We start from the raw sequence: 6000 nt of genomic DNA, 5'->3' as shown, positions 1-6000 counted from the left end.
CCCGGCTTAGATGGGAATTCGTGTCTCTCTTGTTAAATAATTTTCTAATAACAATGGCGATTATAATGGTTCCGCAAACTGGAGCGCCAGAGTTGCTATGATATATTAACACTTAATCGAAGAATTTATCGTTATATGTGCATCCACGATATTTAGCCAAAATATTTCCTACGTTTTCGAATATTTTTCATGAAAGAATATAGATACGTTAGAACATAAAATCTCCGTCGTTAGTATATTTAGTTATATACAGTTATGTAGATAATAATAACATTGATCAAAATAATTTGTGAGTTATGATCACGATTGCCAGCTTTCGACAAGTGCTCCGCTGGAGCTCAAAAGTCCATGCATTGAAGATTTGACTGTTCTGCCAAATATCGATTACCTATTCGGATGGTCTTTTTAAAAAAAATCATCAGATATTTGTTATCCTCCTATCGGAGATTTCTCTCCGAAAGCAAGCGTGCGACGTATGTGAGTGTAAAAAAAGAATAAAAGATTTTTTTTCATTCGCACAGTAACTAATATTTTTTAATCTATTTATTCTTTTGATTTCTTCGTAAAATTATATATTATTTTTTTATATTAGAACTGTGAACACACAATTTATTATAATTACAATACCCTAATTCCCGCGCGAAACGCTGTTTCAAAAAAGGAAAAAAAAGATTATCAAAATTTAGAGCGACCAGAAAATTTATAAATTTTTCTTTTTTTCAATTTTCGATAGAAATAAACACATGAAAAATTATTAAAATAAAAAATTCGGAATTTTTGCTTATCCCTTATAATTTCATGAATTTTATTTTTTTAGAATCATATTAACATAATATAATCATAGAAAAAAAAATCCACTTAGCATTCTGCGCATGAGAGGAATTTTGGTAATGTCTCTACAATTTGACCTCGTCACTCGTCACGAGAGAGACGATTTCTCGCGTGAAATCGGCGCACAACGGCAAATATTTTACGAGCGACGCGACTATGCGTGGAGTGTCCGGCGGATAATTGCACCAGGCGAAAATTAAATAGCACGAAGCCGGCAACACAGAGCAAATTCGAGCGCTCCCGCATATCTGATACGAAATACGAAGCGGCGGACAATCGGCCGCATATGAAAACGATGGCCGAGTGCGATGTAAATCTTGGTTCATTTTGCATTATGTCACTGGCCGAGAGAAGCGAGGTTGCTCGCAAATACGCCACAGTAGAGTATAGTACGCCAGGCCACGATAATGCGAGCAAGAACGCTCGTGCGTTTTGCCGACTTTTACGAGTGCACGGGAAATCTACGTTCTGCGCGCGTATGTAATTCTATGTGCACGCGCGGTGCATAAATATGTTAAGTAATGGATATAGATGATTCGTGTATGAATATTACCTTTGATTTTCACGCGTTATTATGCACTTTGTGTAAAAATAAATTATGCAAATGTATATTAATGTATGTAAAATGTAAAGTGATTTGAAAATTGATAGGATATTGTACAGATATTTTAACGAATTTCGAATTAAACAATTTCCATGACATTCGAACATACTAAAACATAGGGTGACAAAAAAGTTTGGTCACAAAGTTTTGTATTTATTAAATCATTAATAATGTATATCTACAAAAAAAACAAACTTTAAAATATGTTAATTATATTTTATTAAATACCAAAAATAACAATTAATATTTAAATAGCCACTTTTAGCTTCGATAAAACCTTTAAGAGTTTGTGTAAAAATAAATAATTATGCGAATGTATATTAATGTATGCAAAATGTGAAATGATTCGGGAATTGATAAAATATTGTATTCTTTGAGGAATTTTGAATTAAATGATTTTCATGGTATTCAACGTATTAAAATACAGAATGATAAAAAAATTTGATTACGAAGAGAACGAATCAATAATAGTCGCGCATCTTTCCACGGTTAAATTCTTCTAATTAGGTCAATAAAACTGTTTTCAATTCATCAACACATGAAAACCTTTTGTGGTTTTTGGTATTTAATAAGATGTAACTAACTGTTACATCTTAAATAGACTGTTTTGATGTTATTTTAAGTCATTCATCGTCAGTTTGACTTTTTTAATATCATTTTTACATTAAAATGACGATAAAAAATATCAGCTTGCTACCCGGGTAATGATTTAATAAGCACACAAAAGAATTTTGTGGCTGAACTTTTTTATTATTTTGTAATGTAACGTTTCCGTATGATACAAGAATAGACGAGAAAGAAATCGAAAAAGGTTTACAGAAAATGAGAAAAAAATTAACAAACTGAAATAATGCATCCAAGAATATTACAGCACTTCTTGAAAATGCGCCTCCGTGTTAAAAAAAACCGAGGTTACACGGAAGATGAAAAAGAAATTAGTAAACTAAAATACATATATATATACATATATATACTATATAATGCATCCAAGAGTATTACAGCAATCCTTGAAAACATGCCTCCGTGTTAAAGAACCGGCACTGATTCTCAATTATAAAGTACCGAACTCTGCTAAAATATTCTGATACGAATAAATATTTATCGGACGATGCATTCATCACAATGCAGCGTTTCACGCGTGTATTCTGGCAAATTGCTCGCCCGGTATACTTCACTTAGCAAAACCGTCAAAGAGTTGATACATGCAACAATGCACGACTACCGTTGCACAGGCCGAATATGAACAACAACGGCAGAGAAAAAAAGAAAGAGAGGAGAGAGGAGAGAGAGAGAGAGAGAGAGAGAGAGAGAGAACAATGATAGATCCGGTCACGGAACAAAAGGAATGAATTAAAACGAGCGCACGCGTATATGATGGAAGGTCACCAAATTAAAATGCATGAAGAGAAAAATATCGTTCACAAAACCGGCGAATACCGTGACAGAATTAACGATATCCGCCGTTTACAAAGTTTGACGTTAAACGAAGCGTATCTCGCGACACCAGGAGGCTTCAAAAAATCCGTGACTTTCGAACGTTTGTACTTTTCGAGATAGAATCACTGTCGACGCGTGACCGATTGCAGAATAATCCAATCCGTTTACTTCCCGAATTCTATATGCAAATTTTTTATATTATTCGAATATTTCGATAAGTAAAAAAGGCTTACAAAGAAGCTGTTAAAAAAATGTATATAAAAATAAGAAATTTATTTAAAAAGATAAGAAAGGATGGAAACACAAAACCTCTTAATGAACAATTTTTAATTAAAAAATTTTTTAAATACTAGTGCATTGTATATGTAACGTAAAATAGTTTGAGAAAAATGTAATCTTTCACAGAACAGAGAGAGAGAACACTGTGTGTGGGAGATTTTAGAACAAATGTGGAAAATGTTGGTACACACATTATTATTACAATAACATAGCCTGATGTTGGGTCTCGATAATATACATGGTAAACATTCGCTAACAATTTAATACATTCACGAATACTAATCGCCGGAGTTACACATAATATGGAGGAGTTATACATAAACCACAAATCTCCCCTTACGCAGTAATCGCAGTACTAATGCAGCCAGTATGAAGCTTAGGCTATTAAATTCTATATCAGCTGTGTTTCACCAAGCCCTATTTCTAGTTAGTGCAAGATAGACTTTCATCCGCGATGCATGCGATAGAATGGGATATATCTCGTGTTTTAGAACAAATATACACGCGTACACGTACATACATATATGAAGAAAAAACATTTTTTCGATTTCTTAGATTTGAATCCAGAAAAAATTAGTTTCTCCTATTTTTTCATAAGCCATATAAAAGAAGAACATTTATTAGTAATATAAATAACTTCGTCTTCTACTATATAGAAATAGATTTCTCCTTCTATTTAAAGAAAAGTTTTTTTAGCTAAATTTTGCGGACGAGTTGTATCACATTAAACATCATGCACTGCTGTAATGATAATTCGTCGGTAACTTTATCCTGATGAAATCTGGGTTTAATCTGGTATTTCGCGAAATTGAATATCTGTTCTATTCGGATATTGATATTACTCTAGCAAGAAGAAAGAAAGAGAGAGAGATTATTCCATGGCAGATAGATATCGTTTCATTGATTGTATGAGCGATGTGAATATCCCCAGACAATATTACTGCAATTGTCCGACATATCCAGTCAAGAAACATTCATAATTTTCAACAGAGAAGCATTATTAACGATCATGATAATCAGACCCAGTCAGAAATGATTGGTCGATGTTGATTCAATTATTTCTAACTGAGGAATAGTATAAGCTATCTGAATAACTGAGAAAAGTTTCTGATTAAAAACAAATTAGAAAATTTTGATTATTGTCCATTTCTAACAATGTAAATTAATTTTAATCTCGATTCAACTTGTTCTTCACCTTTTTTTAATTCTTAGATCCTTTTTTAATTCTTAGAATTAGACAAAGATGAAGAATTAGTTAAACCAAGATTGAAATTAAATTGCCGATTCAACCAGAAAAATCTGATTTCCAATCAGAATTTCAATTAATACAATCAAACTTTTGTCATATAAATAAATAAATAGTATATAACGAAATTTAAGAATCAAATGTACGAAACAGAAATTTAATAAATCCAAGAAATTCCTAGGAGATATTCCAATAAATTATTATCTAAAAATTAATTCAAATTTGAACAATAAAGGAACTTTGAACAACAAAATAATTAATTTACTTTACATATATCTTGGTAAACGTTTCGACCATATATCTGGTCATTCTCAGTATCACAAATCAAACATGTTAACCGCTACTTACAAATCGTCGTCAACAAAATATTTATAATAACAAATGTCCGTCACGAAAAGATTCTTCTTTCTCTTTGTCTCATAATAATACGTCATTGAAATGTTATCAAGATATATGTAAAGTAAATTAATATATTTATTGCACGGTCACCCTGCGTTAGCTTTTGTGCTCCTTTATCGTTCAAATTTGATTTGTTCGGAAGCCGTTTGTTTAAAAAGTAAAAATTAATTCGTAATCTTTACTTGTTAATATAATATACGTGTTACAGTTTTCGATATTTCCTTATATATTTGTTAATCGGTTACTTTGTACTCAACAACGGTTTAGACAACAGCGTGAATTTGATCGGGATCTACGTGTAGATTCAATGAAGCTCGATGTGTGCCTACTGGATTAAGCCGCACCTATTTCGCGCAAATATTACACGTGAGTGATTACACCAATAACGCGGTTCGCGCCACTCGGTAATCACTACGTTAACGTTGCCGGTATCGCGAGCTACCGGATCGACTCGCCTTTTCAATTCGCAATGCGGTTATTCCATTGCGCGCGCGGAAGACCTACCAATCGACCCTACGTCGACCTAATACACGAGGAGGCTTCTCGCGCCGCTGCGGTGCGAGCAGCGGGCCGCAAGTTTCGATCCGGAGGGCGGCGCGCTTTATAGCTTTCATTAAAGGCAACGGAGATGAAATAAGGGCGTACGTCCTTAGGGCAAATGGACCAGGCTTGGAAACTAGACGATCATCAACAAGAAGACAGTAAACGTATGTATATATACACGTGCGGACACGCGGATGCAGGATTTCCCGTTGGCTGGCTAGCTAGGTACGCTGATGTACACGATGTTTACACGAACGGCTGCCCATCCGACGCTGCTTTCGCTAGCAATGAATTCGCATTACGACGGCGCCCAACGCATTAAACTATAACGACTACCAGGACATTCGGTAGACCGGATATCTAAGCGACAGATTATGAGCGCAATGCATCGCTAACAATCCCTCTACGGACATCGCGTCATATAGCACTGTAATGGTAGCTTTTAAAACGCCACCGGCTGAATAACAGCAATTTCAGCAGTAAGATATCTCGGAGGTCATTGAAACGATGGCGATCGTCAGAAATAAACATGCTCCGAGTCACATTATATATATTTAGTAACTGTATTTATAATTGGAAGAATTGAGTAACCCATTGCAAAAATAGTTGCCTCCATTCGAAATATTTTAGACGAGAGCAAAAAAACTTTTAGAATTTTTCT

The sequence above is a fragment of the Trachymyrmex cornetzi genome, unplaced genomic scaffold (genome assembly GCF_001594075.2).
Source record: "Trachymyrmex cornetzi isolate Tcor2-1 unplaced genomic scaffold, Tcor1.1 scaffold361, whole genome shotgun sequence".
NCBI classification, from domain to species: domain Eukaryota; kingdom Metazoa; phylum Arthropoda; class Insecta; order Hymenoptera; family Formicidae; genus Trachymyrmex; species Trachymyrmex cornetzi.
This window is presented reverse-complemented; position numbering follows the sequence as displayed.